Below are 18,313 nucleotides of genomic sequence, written 5' to 3' on the forward strand. Positions count from 1 at the left end.
TTCCAATTCAGTGAAGATGTATTTCAAGGAAACCTCATGATAAAGGCTGAAAAAATCTAAGCCTGACACTAGGTTTGGTGTTTGGGTGTCAGAAATAGGAATCCAGGAAGATAATGAGGGTTTTGAGTGTTTTCGAAAACATTATTTACAAAATATTTTTATTAATGTTTTTTAAATATTCATGCTGAATACATCCATCTACTTTCCTCTATTTGGTGAGACTTTTCTTATAACAATGATTTTTCAAATCCTTTAAAAGAACCGTTGAGGAAAACCAACCAATATGTTGACTGCATCTTACAATATATGCAAAATTCCACACTCATTTTCTCCTGCTATTTAATAGAAAAGAAGAAGGTGCACTTCCTCATCTCTTCTTTGGGACCATAGCCCCAGATTTAGTTTTGGTAGTCTTTCCATTTACATTACTATCGTCAGTTTGTATATTGTCCCCCTTGTCTTAGAATTTAGATACCAAAATTATAAATCTGCTCAATCTCACTCCTGTTTTTTTCCCTTAATAGAAGAAAAATTAATAGATGATTAGAGTTGAGATCAAATTTGGACATCATAAAATTCAACCCCTTAATTTCCATAACAAATAAAATCCAAGTATTTTTTTAAATTCTTTATCTTTTGCTTTTATGCTGCCTACGTTTCCCAATGCATACTTCCCTCTCCCCTTTCCAGAAAACAATCCTGATAAAATGATTTTAAAAGAGAAGAAAGTCTTGTTTAATAAAACAGACCAATATATCAATAATTAGCTTCCGCTGGTGCGGAATGCAGCCTTCCTCCAAGTAGGCATATGCATTGTTATTTGAGGACAAAGGAGTGATGATAAGGAAGGGGTGAAGAAAACAATTCCTTTATGAGATGATACTTGCACAGATACTTGAAGAAAGTTAGTGTTCTAGGAAGTGGAGAGGAGGAGGAAGTATGTTCTAGGAAATGATTTTTTGGGGACCAACCTCTGCAATATTATAAGGGCAGGAAATACAGTGCAGTGTTTGGGTAGCATCAAGTAAGCAAGTATGACTGGAACATGCAGTGCATCAAGGGGTATAATAAGCAGTTGGACTAGAAACCAAATGGTTCTGATCATGCAGCACATTAAATGTAAGTCTGAGGAGTTTATATTGTATTTTATAGGCAATAGGAAACCATGGAAAAGTTTGTTCTGGGAAATGACATGGGCAGACATTTGCTTTAGGTTTTCTGAGGAAACAGACCCAATGTCCGAGAGACTTGCTCTAGTATCCATTGCTGGTTTGTCATCAAGCTTGGATTGCCAACCAAGGTGTCTTTGCTTCCTTTCAGCAAAACACAAAACCTCCTCCTCCTCTTTCCTCCTCCTCCTCCTCCTCTTCCTTTTCATCTCCTCTCACTCCTCATCCTCATCTCTCTCCTCCTCCTCCTCTTCCTCTCCTCCTCCTCTTTTTATTCTTCTTCTTCTTTCTTCTTCTTCTTCTTCTTCTTCTTCTTCTTCTTCTCTTCTTCTATTCTCTTCTTTCTTTCTTCTTCTTCTTTTCTTTCTTCTTATTCTTCTTCTTTTCTATTCTTCTTCTTCTTCTTCTTGCTTCTTTTCTTCTCTCTTCTCTTCTCTTATTTTTTCTTCTTTTCTTCTTCTTCGCTTCTTCTTCTTGCTTCTTCTTCCTCTTACCTTTCTTTCTTCTTTAGTCTTCTTCTCTTATTCTTCGCTTAGTTTCTTCTTTCTTCTTCTTCTTCTTCTTCTTCTTCTTCTTCTTCTTCTTCTTCTTCTTCCTGTCTTTATCCCAGAAAAGTGCATGCTAAGCATGTGTTCTTCATGTGAAAAATTTTCAGGTCATGATTTGAAATAAACTGAATTTAGGAGAAAGTCAAAGAATGAAGAACTTGGGAGCTTGGGAGCTATTGGCATAAAGAGTGCTCAGAGTAGGTGGGAAGGATACACAGGCAGAGTCATGTGGGAGGAATCCTGTTTCTATTCCCTTTAAGGAGAGTGGTTGTTAATTCCTGGCTGAGGGGCACAGAGGCGGCCATATGTCAGGCTGCCTTTGCTGATTGGGGGTGTGCTGTCCTCCTGGAGTGTGTATGTGAAAGGCACCAGTGTGCCTGCCAAGACTTGTCCAACCCACCTACCACTACCCAGTTCGGCTGACTCATGTGAAAACAAATAATATAGTCTTGAGAAACTGGGATATGTTTCTAGCAACTCTGACTTCCTGAGTATGAAACTGGAGGAGTTTTTTTTTTTTTTTGGCCAGAGGTTATGCTTCCTTTTTCGAGGTGAAAATCATGATTTTGGAAAAAAAGGAAAAAAAAATAGCGGGAGTTAGGAAAGTAGAGGAAAAGATGATATCCAAGGTGATTGGGATTCTGGGACCATGGCTGAAAGCATTAACAATTGCTATGCGTATTCTTTGAAATCTTTCAGGTGCTTTACGTATTATCTCATTTCATCCTTATAGCAAGCCTGGATGACAGGTACTCCTGGTATCATTGCCAAGATTCTAAGGGGTTATGTGATTTTCCCATTGTTACACAGAATGGGGATTCAAATGTGGTTCTTCTTGACTGTCCATAATTCTAAGTACAATACCACTAAATCACTGGGATGCTGATGATACTAGATGTACCCCCTAAGGACCAAGAAGAAGAATATAGAAGAACACTTCCCAATGTGACCAAGAAGCTTACACACTGAGATCTGAGGTAGATTTAAAAAATGATTCGATGTAATTATAAAACTGCAGGAGGAATGTAGAAGCACAAAGAACAAAATGGATATGATTAAATAGAAAATAACATCTATGACAGGTGAGAAGATGAATCAAAGACCATGCTTTGAATGAGCTCAGATTTCCAGGACTTACGTTTTCTTCCCAACACAACTTGGCTCAGGCCCTTGCCTTTGTCTCAAATGCCTGTCAGTCAACACTCCACCAGCACTTCAAGGCCCGGATCAAATATTGATGCTTCAGGAAAGCTTCTTCAATCTGCCATCCAGATGTGATCCCCCCCTGCCCCACCCATGCACACACAGAGAGTCATTATGTAACACTATTATGGTGTTAATTGCATTTGTAGAAACTGCTGAACTTTTCTTGTAATAATACTGGTTAATGTTTATATGGCATTTTGAGGTCTGAGAAGCACTTTACATATATTTTCATCTCATTTTCACCCTTACAACTACTCTGGAAAGTAGGTGCTATTATTATCCCTATTTTACTGATAAGGAAACAAGTTAAGGTTAAGTGACTTAACTAGGGTAACAAAGCTGGTACCTAAGGTAAGTGTGAAACTCTGGTCTTCCTGATTTCAAGTTCTGTGCCCAAGGTAAAACAGCTTTTAAGTATTTGAAGTTGGATTTGAACTCAAGTCTTCCTAACTCTAGATGTACCATCTACTGTGCCACCTGACTGACGAATTTTTTATTAGAGAGTCAGCCTAGATTTCAAAAAGACCTGGGTTCAAGTCCTGCCTTGACTTGCCATGCCTCCATGACACTGCTCAAGTTCCTTTCACTGCCCAGTACTCTGAGCAACTCTCTAAGACTATAATTTCTGGAGAAGGTATTCACTTGTCTTAATAGAATGTATTTCCTCACCAGAGAGTTCCCTATGTCAGCAAAATGTTATGTTCATTTTTGATTCCCAAGTCTCTTTGCATGGAGCCCAGATTGCACTGTAATTTTGAATGTTACATAATAATCTTGACTCATAATGAACTTGTGGTCCACTAAAACCCCCAGACCTTTTTTAGACAATTAGAATTCAATGCCATATACCTATTTTTTTCATTCATTTATTCAACATGCATTCATTTAATAACAACTATAAGCCAGATACTAAATACCCAAAGACAAAAATGAAAGTCTTTGTTCTCAAAGAATTGAGATTCTAATGAGGGTAAAAATAAGCACAGAAAAGTGAATACAACATATGTACTTAGCAGATACAAAGTTATCTTTACTGGGACATGGCATTAACAACTTCCCTGATCAGGACTTCCCTGTAGTTGGCAACACTGGAGGTCAACTTTGAAAGAAGTTAGGGATTCTCTGAAGTGAAGATGACAAGTGACAGGCAGACTATACAAACACATAGAGATGGAAGTTGGAAAGTCTTCTAGGTGGGATAGCAAGCAGCTCAGCTACGTGGTAAGATAGAGTATGTGAAGGAGAGTGATATGTAAGCAGCTTGGTAAAACAACTCAGAATAAGATGGTAAAAAGCTTTTTTTTTTTTTTTCCCAGCTTCGACATTGATTCAAAAAAGACCAGATAAGGGCACAGAGCTTGGAGTTCCTAAAGGCCCTGTGCCTGAGATACAGGGCAATAAACCCAAGCAGGACTCAAACTTTCTTCCCTTCCTATTCCTTCCACACTTCCCCCCACCTAGAATTCAGCTCAGAGTGTAGAGGCATGGGGACCAGGGAGGAAGAACAGGCCAGGCCTAGAGAGGATTAAATTATATTTGATTTTGTTTTATAAAAGAACATTACCCTGAGGTTTGGACATCCCCCTGGGTGTCCAAGACCCCCAAGAGGAGCCATGATTTCTGCAAGTCATCCCTCAGAAGCCCAGGAAGAGCTCTTTCTTGGCTTAGTTGGAGTTGTGGGGTGAGGTGATGGGGTGGCCACAATGATTTAGGCTATTGAATGGCCCATGTTTGCCTTTATTCTTGCCTGCATCTTCAGATGCTGATGGGGACCTGCAGAGAGGATGGGGCTGGTCAGGGGGGCCACCCTGGGGAGCCTTGTCCTTGAATGTTCCCCTGCCTTCCAGCCGTGGGCTCACTCACCTGAAAGAACACTAATGCTGGTGCCTACATTGTCAAACCTGCAACAGTAGTTAGGGGCAGAGAAGAGGCTCACCCTGAGCTGCTTGGCAAATAACTCATAGCTGTCTTCTACTACCTGGTGCTCTTGGCAGGTGAAGTCCATGTCATGCTTGTGCAGAAACTTGGCCTCCACCATGGCTCTAGAAATGAAGAAGATGCCGAGGTCATGTCTCTCCAGCCTTGCACATCTTTGTCAGGGTCTCAGCACAGGAGGTCACACAGCAGCTCTTGGTCTGACACACTTGTGGGCCTCATGATGCACCAAATCTGCTCCATGAAATGCAGGTCTGGGAACAGTCCTCTGTGAGAACAGGAAATCTCTTCGTGTGTGAACAATGTGATGGGCAGGTAGTTGAAGCAGTCCATGAAGGTTTTCCAGAGCTTTATGTTGTAATCTCTTGCATTTATCAGACAAGCAGTTGATGCTGGCACACTCATGGGTGACATGGAGGAGGAACAGGAAGTTCTTGGGGTACTGGACCTTGTAGTCCAGCAGCAGAAAAATAATTCCCAAGGACTATTTGCCCCAGTCCACACAGTCCCCTAGGAAGAGGTAGTTGCTCTCATGGGAAAGCCCCCACACTCCAACAATCTGAGCAGGTCATAGTACTGGCCATGGATGTCATTGCCGATCTTGAGTAGCACTTCAAGCTCCAGAAGGATGGTCTGGCCCAGAAGGATCTCCAGGGACATGAGGTACAGGCCACAGATCTCATTCTCAATCCTCTTTGCATTCTTGCTTATCTGGGAGCCCTCCACTGGATACTGGCCTCAGAGCCCTCCAAGTTCTTCAAATACAGTCCCCCTCCCCAAGAGCTTTAAGTGCCAAAGAGGAGTGTGTATTTTGGTGGTAAGAGGGAGTTTCTTGAGGAGTGGAGTGGCTTGATCAGACCTGTGCTTTAGAAACATCAATTTGGCACCTCTCTGGAGGTTAGATATTAACCACTCTTGCTCCTGAGTTTCTTTGCTGTTAATAGGAAGGAGAGGACTAGATGGCCAGAGAAGGTCCCTTCCACCTGTAAATCCCTGACTCTATGATTCTTTCAAACAATCTGTTCAGTTTTCATTCCATTATATAGGCTAAGTCATCCTGTAAAAACAACATTCATGCAGAGAGATCTCTGCCATTCATCTCCCTTTCTTCAAGCAGTAGACATGGGATCTAATTGGAAGGGCTGGGGTTTCAATTCTGCACCAAAATTAGTGTAATCACAGAAGGTCTGGGATTGATTGAATCAATCAATCAGATATGTAAACAAGGTATGAACAAGTCTTTAATCAATTTGAGAGGAATAACATGCTTTGATTATTCGATAAATATAAATGGTGTTACATAGGAAAGAGTTTGCAATTGAATAAACAGATCAGACACATGTCTGGGCCTATGTGTACCCCAATCAGTGAATTCAGAACTGAGCATTTCAGAACAATTCTGTAAAGTACTCGTACAATCATGCAACATATGACCCTTGAGAAGTAATTGCCCTTGGGGATTCAGGGGTAGGGGAGTTATTTTTTTTCTTTTTCCTCCCCATTGACAAAATGATTACCTTGGGACCTATGAAAGGTCAGAATATCTGGATGTCCCATTATTGCCCAATGTCTCCCCAGAAAAAGTTCGAATACTTCCATCTGCATTAAGACCTGAGAGAATCACTGAGAAGAAATCTAACAAAGAGACTTTAAGTATTCTTCAAGGACACTAACCCTCAGAGTTCAACAGAGAGCGACACCTAAGGGTAGCTTTAGGAGGATTCCATGAAGAAAGAAAAGTACTTCCAATAATTATCCTTTGTATGCAGATGATTTCTGAATTTGAACCCATGTTGTATAGATAAATTGTTTTCAAGGGGAGATTGTGACCCTGATTTGGGGAAATGTTTCTAAAACAACTGTATTTAAACATTTTAAACATCCTTTTCTAAAAAAACTATTTAACTCTAGCTTATAATTAATTGGGGCCTATGATCAACAGTACTAGAAACTTCAAACCTTCTGGGTTACCCCCTGTAACCCTGAGGGCCACTTTCTTGGGACCCAAATAGCCAGTTTGTGTGAGATTTGAAAAAACAAATCATTGTTCCAGAGGATATGTTACATGATACATGACCTTTTTGACTTCAATTGACCATAAAATAAATGGGAACTCTCTCCTGTGTTACAGATATGTTACCTGTGATTGGCCTTGAGGTCCTGAGAGGTTAAGTGACTCACCTATGGTCACTTAGCTAGTATTGACTCTGGGCCTGCATACCATATTGGGCTGACTCTCTGAGTCTAATTTTCATGGCTGTGAAAGGGAGAGTGGACAGTGGATTTTAGGGCATATAATTATTAAAGGTAAAAACAAACAAATGAACAAACAAAATACCAGACAAGTGACTGGATTGTAAACTCAGTCATATACTATGAAAAAAGGCATTGGCATTAAGGTCAGTGGAACTGGGTTTGAATTTGTGACCTTAGGTAGACCAATTCTCTCCAAGCCTCAATCAAATGAGGGAGGTCAGATTGCATGGCTCCTGGTGTCTCTTCTCTTCCTAAATCTATGATCCTATGAAAAGTAATGAGGTTCTGGCTTACTCCAAAATGAGTGATTCATTTGTCAGTGGAAATACATTATAAAAATGTGTGAGATTTCTGAGGACATTCTAGGTGTTTTCTATACCTGTAAGTGGGTGACCTCCACTTTTGCCCATGGCAGATTTGTTTATGCTAGCAAAACTGGCCATAAAATCAGACCTGAATCAGATGTGCATTTTACCCCTTTATCCCCAAGATCTCTCCACTATTGGAAGGCAGGTTAACCTTGAGAATTTTGCTTTGCTCATTGAAAAAATAAAATAAAATAAAAATGTGGCTTATTCAGAAAGTGGTAATTAATTTTCTGCAGGGACCAAAATCACTCTGCCTAAAGCAAAATCCTTCTGACATTATGAAATGTCACCATGCAGTTAAAGCACAATTAGAAAGCCATTCTCAGAATAAATCTCATTAGTTTCCAGAGGCCTCATGAATAAAGGGAAAGGAAATGTTATCATGTTTGACTTTTATCCCTGTTTTCCCAAACAGTTGTATACTCAGGGAAACACAGATACATACATACACATACAGATATATACACATGTGTGCACACATACACACACATACACACATCCCTGATTTTAATAACAATGAATGATTTAAAATAAGTGTTTTTAGAACGGGAGGAATATCTCAAAATATTTCTATGTAGATTTGGTGTCTCACACATAACTTGCTTGTTTATTTTCTAGATAGAAAGTAAAACATTGAAAGAAATCTTGAGAATTTCTTAATTGAGATCTTGTATTTAATTGTGGGGTCATGAATCAGTGACTATTCTATTAGGAGGTCTTAAGACATCAGTCATGGGAAAAGCTCATAGATTTAGAACTGGAATGGGCCTATTACCACCAACACTTTACAGATGAGAAAACTGAGACACAGATTTTAAATGATTTTTCCCCACGTCATACAGCCAGTATGTGACAGAGGTTAGATTGGAACCTTGATTTTCCTGCCTCCAATTCCAGAACTTCCCAATTCATTCATTCACTCACTTATTCTTTTAAGCCCAACACAAAAGCAATCTTCGCAGAAAGTCTTCCCTGATGTTACTGGTTGGGAATGATCTTTCCCAAATGACTTCAAACAGCATTTTGATTTGCATCTTTTTGCTACATTTACAATTGTGAAATAAGAGCTATCATTGTCCTGATTATATAAATGAGGAAACTCATCACAGAGAAGTAAAGTGACTTACCCAAGATCTCCCAGCTAGTAAATGGTCTTGCAGTATTCTAAGTCAGGGCTTCCTGATTCCAAGCCTTATGATCTCTCTATTGTACTGCTTAGCTACCCATGTAAACTTTTTGAGTACAAGGACTATGTCTTTTGCCTTTCTTTCCAGAGTGTATAGCATACTTTTTGGCATATAATAAGTACTTAATACAAGTTTGTTGACTAATTGATTCTATTTCTTTTCAAAACAATGTGTGATGGGTGTTCTAAATAGAAAGTTATTAAGTAAGGATAATACTGAAGTCTTCCTGCAGGTGATGTTGTGGTTGGCTTTTATAGAAAAGATATGAAGTCAAGAGTTAAAGAGATACAGGGAATGAAATCCTGCCATAATTAAAAAGATGAGTAAAAGCACCCAGGTGTGAGAGCTCAAAGGTTGATGGATACTCATAGGTCAATAACATGTCTAAGTTGGCTGAAATTGGAGTGCATTTAGGTGAATAGCATGAGATACATTCAGGAAAGGGAAGATTTGCTAGCTTGTGGAGGGACTGGAAAGGAGGGCAAAATAGCTAAAATCAAACCGTATATGAAAATAGTGATATAGCTAGAAACAGAAATAATTGTCAAAGAAAGAGGATTCTGGATTATTTGGACAAAAGCGGCATATTCTCTTTCTGATAATGTGTAGGTCATGGTAGCAAACATGGAATTGTCTTCATGCTATGAATCTTGTTTCAGTCCCTTGAATATTACTAGTGTGTTTGTGTGTCTGCATGCTTGATCCATTTGGGCTTTTTCCCATTTGTTTGTTTTTCCAGATCCTCTCCTGAACCAAATAGGAAGATATATTTCTTGTTTACCAGTTGTGGGAATATTTATTTCCAAATGTGTTGTTGAAAGAAAGGATTCAGTGTAGGTCCACAAAACCCTGGAGCATCTACTTTGTTAAATATTGTCTCTGTTCCCAGCATGTTCAGGTTTGCATTGTTAAACATTGATAAATACAAAAAATTCTAAAGAATAACTCCTATAGCAAGGCAAAGAGGATAGTTGAATTAACTCCTAACAGAACCCGGTGGGAATGCCTAAAATAGGGGGAGAAACCAAAACAGCAGGCAGAAACCAGCCCAGATCCCCTAAGACAAGGAGCAAGAGGAGAATCTCTGGTTTTCATTTTTAATTTTAATTATCTGTCCAATGTCATGAGCTTCATGCCATCTTTAACATACAAAAAAGGAAAAGAAAAAAAAGTGATTCAACCAATCCCAATAGGCCCAGCACCACTAAGATTGTGAAGGGGTAGTGAAGTTACTTTGTTTGCCATGGAAGGACTTCTGTGCTTGAAGTGAAGACATGGATACAAGTTCTTGATTAATCACTCTGGGACCTTGGGCAAATCACTACCTTCCATGATCTTTCATTTTCCCATTCACAAAATGAGCTTAATAATATATGCCCTACCTGAAACACTAGCTTTTGAGGATAAATAAGATTCTCTATGGAATACTTCTCAAGTATCTAGGCTATGGCATACACATGGGGCCCCTCTAATCTACAAGTGTGAATAAGCAGCCTCCCAAAAAACATAGCTCAAGAGTGTCTATTATTATTTTTCTCTTAGAAGACAAACAGGATACATTAGTTGAAGACAAACAATATTTAATTAAATAGTAAAATAGTTGGGATGAAAGATTTCTCACATATTCACAAGGGAATATTCTCTATATGGAGGATCCAAGAATGGGCCATAATTAACCCTGATCTTAAAGAAATCATAGTGGTTCCCTGTACAAGTTGAAACCAATATTTTGTTCTTTATTTTTAAAAAAGTTTTGAATAATTCAAAATTTTAGAATTAAAAATTAACTAAAATTTAATTTAAAATTTAAATTTTAAAAATTAATTTTAATTCCAAAAATTGCTCCCCTCTCACCTAACAAAGATATTTGAAAATGAAAAGAAAGGATCGTATTTTTCCCCCACTCATTTACCTACAAAATATAATTTGACATGGAATTTTTAAAAAATCAAATAAAGACTTGTGGACCCTCTTTGTAATTTACGTTCTAGTTGCATAAATCACCTGAATGTACTAGACCACTTCCCTTCATTGCTCCAACCTGTCTCATTGCCTTTTTAAAGTTACTTTCTATGCCTAGAATGTACTTTCTCTTTCTTTTTGACTAAAGAATTCCTACCAATACCATCAAGCCAAATTCAAACGAAGTCTTCCCAGGCCCCCTTCTCTTCTTAGTAGTGTGGCTTTTGTCATCTTAGAACTCATTCTCTCCTTTCCATCCAAACTTGTTTACTTTTCTGACAGCTAACCTTTCCTTGGAAACTTTGCATTTTCATTACCCCTCCAATTTCTTTCGATACTGTTCTCTTTGACTATGTAATTTATCCCAAGAGGACAGTATCTAGCAACATCAAGCTTCAGGCTATATGGAGTTTGTGGGTCTACAACCCTCAACTTATTGTCTATGACTTCTGACTGAGGACCTTCCCTTAAATACTCAACCAGTAGATAGAATTAGCCAGCTAGGTGGCACGGTGGGTAGAGTAGTGGGATTAGTCAGAAAGATTCATCTTCCTGAGTTCAAATCCTGCCTTAGCACTTCCCAGCTGTGTGACCCAAGCCAAGTCATTTAATCTTGTTTACCTCAGGTTCCTCATCTATAAAATGGAGAAGGAAATGGCAAAAAACTTCAGCATCTTTGCCAAGAAAATGCCAAAGGGAGTCAGGAAGAGTCAGACGCAACAGGACAACAGTAGATCTAAAAAGCTAAATGCAAAGCAATTTACTAAGGTTAGGGCTAGTAATAACAGTAGCTAGAATTCTTCCCTGTCCAATCACTATCATAATGCTGTCCCACATTCCTCTACAAATGCATAAAGTTTTCATGGAAAAGTGTACACAATTAACATTCAGGCCAGGGGTGGGGAATCTGCAGCCTTGTGACCACATGTGACCTCCTAGGTCATTGGGCATAGCCTTTTGACTGACTCTAAAGTTTACAGAATATATCCTTTTATTAAGGGGTTTTGTTCTGCGAAGTTTGGATTCAGATGAAGGGCCACATTTGAGGACCCAGAGGGCCACATGTGGTCTCAAGGCCACAGGTTTCCTACCCCTGATCTAGACCACTAGGATCATTTTAAATCACCATTTTAGCATTATGTTTATTTGATAGCTTCCCCAGCTCTGTGTCTACCATTTGTATCTGTGTCCATTTTATTGATGGAAATGCTGAAAGAATGTCCCCAAAACAATGTTCCAACTCACTTACCTGTGAGAACCAGGGCACCCTTGCTCTTCCTGGCCCTTTCAAAACTGTATAACAACCCCTTCCCCAGTTGCCCCCTTCCCTCATTACAATATGAGGTCTTTGAGAGCAGAGACCATCTAACTTGATTTGTTTATTTTCATAGAGTTTAGCACATACCTGGGACACAGTAAGTGCTTAATAAATGCTTTTCATTCTTTGTTTCCAGAGTTGGTGTCCTTTCTACTACAATGCCATCTGTGAAGGATAGCCCAAAAGTTAGTATAGTTGAATATACAGTAGAGTCAGGGTCATAAAATGTATTCAAATTGAACAGTGTATTAGGGACAAACTATGAAGAGCTTTAGATACAAAGCAGAGGCGCTTATAATTGATCCTAGGGACAATAGGGAGCCACTGGAGTTTACTGAGTAGGGACAAGGCATAATCAGACATGCTCTTTAGGAAAGGCACTTTGACAAGGATTTAACACATGCCAGACATTGTGCCCTTAGGACAGGGGATACAGAAAATTCCTATCTGGAAACAACTTACATTTTACTGGAATTCCTTAGAAAATCCTGGGCAATAATTTCTATTTTCCTTCCTTTTCCCTTCTTCACATTGAGCTTCATCATCTTTGCTTCCTGACTGTTGAACAGGTGTTCAAATTGTTACTACTTTGTGTAAGAGAGACCAAGTGTCAACACTGCCTATACAGTGATATTCCTTGCAATAGATGATTTTCTTGGATAATCAGAACAAATATAAGTTCCATGGCCATTGGGGCACTTTCAGGCAATGATTTCAGGGCTCACGGCTATGTGTCATAGATTATAATGTTCAGAGTTTTAACTAGGTCTGGGCAACTGGGACTGTGCACAAGGGCAGAGGAATTTAAAAAGCATTGCCAATGCTCTTAATCCTTCTGTAAATAGAAACAACTGAATTTATTAAGTAGTTCTTTAAACTAGAAAACTAACTGATACCCTGCTTCCTTTTCCTATTTTCTATCTTTTAGATAAGATCCTCCTCAAGCCCAATTTACTCCCCATCCCATCTAACATGGGGGTTTCCCCCATTCACAGTCTCACAGTGTTCTGATCTCTCATTCCTCTTGCCTCTGAGAAATTACTTCTGTGCCGCTTTTGTTATTTGTCATTGATTAAAGAGTCATATCTAGGTCAAGATAACTGGGACTTTCCCTCAGATTGCTGAAATTAAAAAATAAAGCAAAACAAAACACTAACAGCATTTGGACTCCCTCAGTAGGTTCAAGTGGCTCAACTTAGAACTCACTGGGCAAGATAATGGGTGGGGAAGCAACCTATCATGTCTTTGCTATAGGGGACACTTTTGATGAGGAAATTTCTCCTACTTATGTAGGACACCATGTTTTCTGAGACTTTGACTTTTGGAATATTGAGAGGTTAAATGAATCACTGAGGATTTTATATAGCCAATATATATCAGAGGTAAGACTTGAACCCAGATCTTGTTAGCTCCAAGGCCAGCTCTCTAACCCCTATTCTATATTCATTCTTAGAAGTCATAAAGAATGACTTAAAATAGGAGTCTTCTACATTTTATCTTTCTTCCACCCCTGGTGAGCTCCTTCCCTTCATGCTACCCTCCCCCAATGATAGTCATACTGGCAAGCAGGCTCCTAATGTCCTGGAGTTTCTTCCCAATGGAATCTTGGTTTCAGAGATTCTCCTACCATACCCTGTTATTTTTTTCTTAAAAACATTTATTGAGGGCATATTTACTGCTACATTAACCAGGTATATTTCACAATCCTACCGTAGGCATATCTCTGAAAAGTCTTTTCACATCTTAATCAAAACATGGATGTGTTCTTAGGCCCATTCCTTTAAATCTGTCTTTTTAAAAGGTACCACCACACCCACCCTCACTTAGATTTTCTTTTCTAAAAGGACAGCTAATATTCCTTCCAGATTTGAGTGGCAAAGTTGCTGTTTGTGACTTTGCCATTGGCAGACAGTGCCATGATTATGATGTCACAGAGGGAGGCTGGATGATTTCAAGTGTACAAGCATCAGCTGGAACAGATGTACTCATAAGAGAAAAGACATCGTCTAGTTAAAATAATAGCGCCTCAAAGGATATTACCATAAAAACAAAAGAAGAGGGGCAAGAGGGGGGTGACACAATCTGGGCTTGCTGAAGACATGCTGAAAATGTTGAAGTGTATCTTTTTTTTCCTCCGTTAGAAATGGATTTCAAACTAAAAGAAACTAAAGAGTTTACTCTTGTCCTTGAGAAGCAGCATGGTGCACTGGTTAGGGCTGTGGACTTAGAGACAAGAAGACTTGTGTTCAAACGTTGATTCAGATAGTTACCAGCTGTGTGATATTTGCCTCATTTTCCTCATTCATAGAAATGAGGCAAATTCAACAGCTTCTGAGGTCCCTTAGAGCTTTAGAACGTTGCTCCATATAGCAATACCTTTTAAATATTTCCTGATAAACCATTTTCCTTGAAACACCTAGTAGAGGCCATCAAGCATTTGCTAAATGTCTAGGAAAATAAAGGCAACATCAATTCTGACCTTAAGGAACTTTTATTCTTATGGAGGAAGACAAGCCATAATTAGGTATTTACAAGACACATACAGAAAAGAGGGAAGGTCAAGTAATGCAGAAAGACCAGGGAGACCAGGATAGGCCTTGCTCCCAAAGATGGTGAAATCAGAGCTCAGATTTAGAGTAATCCAGGGGAAGTAAGAGGCAGAAGTGAAGGAGGAGAATAGTTCAGGAAATAATCACAAAGGCCAGAAGAGAGGATATGGAGTTTTGTGTAAAAGGAAAAACAAACAAACAAGAAGACCAGCATAGTCAGATCACAGGGTGCATGAAGAGGTTAGAAAACTGGAAAGGTAGGCAGGGACATTATAAAAAGTTGTAAAAGATAAACTGAAGAGCTAATTTTTGATCCTGGAAGTAAAATGAACGACTGGACATTGTAGAGTAGGAAGGGGACATGAGATGAACTACACCTTAAGAAAGCTGAGCAGAGAATGCATTGGACTGGATTGCAACCTGAGAGAGGGAGACCAGCCAACAGGCTATTGCCATAGTCTAGGTGAGAAGAGATAAAGGCCTGTGTGAGTGAAGAGGAGGGATATATATGAGAGATGAAGGACCTCTTGCAGCAGACAGATATATCATCCCTATTGGACAGTTCTCTTTGTTAGATTGCTCTTCTTATTGGACTGAAATCTCTACCATGTCCCTCTATTCTGAGTCCTTTCCATATCTCAAGCCACGACAATGCTGATTTCTCTTCTGCAAGACAGACATTCACCTGGTCCAGAATGTTTATAAATAACCACACACACACACACACACACACACACACACACACACACACATATCAGCTCTTTTTGTGGTGGCCAAGAACTGGAAATTGAGGGGATGCCCATCAATTGAGGAATGGCTGAACAAATTGTGGTACATGAATGTAATAAAATACTATTGTGCTATAAGAAATGATAAGCAGGAGGACTTCGGGAAAACCTGGAAAGACTTATATGAACCGATGTTGAGTGAAGTAAGCAGAACCAGGAAAATGTTGTGCAGAGTGACAGCCACAGAGTGCAATGACTGATTTTGATAGACTTAGCCCTTTTCAGCAATTCAAAGACCTAAAACTTTTCCAAAGGACTCATGATGGAAAATGCCATCCATATCTGGAGCAAGAATTACAGAGTTGGAATGCAGAGTGAAGCAGACTCTTTTCTCTTTTATTTTATTTTGTTTCACATGGTTTCTCCCATATGTTATGATTCTTCCATGCAATATGACTAATGTGAAAATGTGTTTAATAGGAATGTATGTATAGACCACATATCAGATTACATGCCATCTTGGGGAGGGAGGGGGAAGAGAGGAAGAGAAAATTTAAAACTTATAGAAATGAATATTGAAAACTGAAAATAAATAAACTAAATATTAAAAAGAACATAATATTTGACCTCAGCTCAGGAAGAAGTAAGTACAAATCTCATCTCCGATGTTTATATAACAGCTTTAAGATCTTGGGTAAGTACTTAACTTCCTTCAGCTTGTTTCCTCATCTATAAAAAGGGGATGATAATAGAACATGCCTTCTAGGGTTGGAGTGGTAATAACATAATATTTGTAAAATGCTTTGTGAACCAAAAAGGGTTATATAAATGCAAGCTGTCATCATCACCATCAGCATCACCAGTGCAGCATCACCACCACCACCATCGTTATCATCATTGTCACCATAACCACCATCACTACCACCAACCACCAGCAAAACCACCACCACCACCATCATCATCATCATTACCATGATCATTATCATCATTATCATCATCATCATCATCATTATCATCACAACCATCACCACCACCACCACCATCATTATCATCATAGTGGTTGTCATCATCATAAGTTGCTCTATTTGGAGTCAGAATTCACAGCCTAAAGTCCCTCATCTTCCACCTGCTGCCTGAGTGATCTAGGTATTGCTCAATCTCTGCAAATCACTTAAACTCTCCAGGCCTCAATTTCCTTTTTTGTAGTCTCAAGGCCACAGGTACACAACCTCTGATCTAGACCACTAGGATCTTTTTAAATCACAATTTTGGCATTATGTTTATTTGATAACTTCCCCACTTCTGCATCATCTGCAAATTTGCTAAGTCTGCCATTTGTATTTGTCCATTTTATTGATGGAAAGGCTAAAAGAAGGTCCCCAAAACAATGTGCCAATTATTTTACCTGTATGATCTTATGCAAGCTATAAAAACTCTCCTAATGCCAGTCTTTGACTGTCAAAACTGGGCTTTGAATAGAAATGGTCCCCTGTGTGGTCCATTTAAGCTCTATATCTGTGATCCTAGAATCCCATTATACAGCAAATTACCACAGCATAGTCATTAGAACATAAACTCTTTGAGGGAAGGAATTTTTATTTTTGTGTTTGATTGTAAATATAGCTCAACATCTGAAATATAGGTTTCTTGAAATGTGTTTAATTGAACTTCATTTATTATGTGACCCAATTTAGATAAAATATTACTTTTCATGAAACCTATGATGGAGTTTGGGTCAGTTAAGTCACCTTGTAGTTTGAAAACTAAGCTGGGCAGTGCAGGGTATAGATTCTAATACAGATAAAGAAATAAGGATCTCCTCATTTAAGATATTACATAGAAATAAATTCCACCAAAGTCAAGGAAAACTGACTCATTGCAAATGACACAAAATTGGCTCCAGGTGCTTCAGTTTCATTAATACCTTCAGGAAGGAAATTTGACAGCTTAACCCCCATGTCTTTTAAAGGCGAATGTCACCTACATAGCAATGGTATAAAATATAGACATGCAATTTTATTTCTAGGCCATACTCAGCCAAAGGGCAGCCAAATAATTCCAGCACCCACTTCCAATTTCTGAGTTCCAATTAGCCAAATCTGGGCAGTTCTGATAGACAAAGACCTAGCTGAAAGACAGCAGCCATGTTGATGGTGCTTTGCTTGCAGATAATTGGGGAGGATGGTGGAAAACTTGGCCTTTATCTTCTATCAGGTCAGGGCAAGGCTGAAGACAGAGTCTTTGTTGAGAAATGCTGAGTCATACAATACGTCAGCTCCTTGATAACTCTTGTATCCTGCTTTCCAATCTCTTAATGTCTACCTCAGCCTGAAACTAAGCTTTTTCTGCTGACTTCTCAATTACCTTATGATTATGGATGTCTACCCTCTAGAGAAGCCAAGTTTCCAGACTTAGCTAGGCCCTCTTGATTATATCCACTTGGATCCAAACTGGGACCCAAATTAACAAGTCAAGAAGCATTTATTAAATGCCTATTATGTCCCAGGCACTGTAGTAAATTCTAGGGATACAAAGGAAGGTTAAATACCTGTCTCTGACTTCAGGGAACTCACATTTTAAGGAGAGAGACAATAAGCAAGCCACTATTTACCTACAAGAAAGATACAGACTCCCAAAACTCTTTCCATAGGAACTGATTGCCTCTCTGCCAGTCTTGTATTTTGGCCTAATCACTGGCATCTGTCAGATCCTATGTGAAATATTAGACATTTATTTTGAATGTATCATTATTGGTACGAGCTATACTGATATAACTGAAAATTTCAGTCATGACTTATCATGCTGGAATCTTGAATGCTAAAAAGACCATTTGGAAAGACAAGACCAAGAAAGTTAAGGTTGGTAATTGGGAAGAGAAGGCAGAAGACAAGCACAAGACCTGGGGTTTTCTTGAAGTCATTTGTCAAAAAGAAATACTGAGTAAGTTACAAGGTCAGCAATCAACAGTCAAGATGATGATGATGACGATGATGAGGGGTGTGTGTGTGTGTGTGTGCGTTTGTGTTCAGTATGATATATTTCAAAATAAAAAAAAAAACAAATCTTCTAGATTCATTTGCAATGCTT

At 38.9% G+C, this 18,313-nt stretch overlaps 1 pseudogene; it reads right to left on the bottom strand.

Moving 5' to 3' along the window:
* Positions 1–4,557: 4,557 nt before the first annotated feature.
* Positions 4,558–18,313, bottom strand: part of LOC118842801 — a 34,202-nt pseudogene continuing 20,446 nt past the window's right edge.

This window comes from Trichosurus vulpecula, chromosome 3, assembly GCF_011100635.1.
Source record: "Trichosurus vulpecula isolate mTriVul1 chromosome 3, mTriVul1.pri, whole genome shotgun sequence".
Taxonomy (NCBI): Eukaryota; Metazoa; Chordata; class Mammalia; order Diprotodontia; family Phalangeridae; genus Trichosurus; species Trichosurus vulpecula.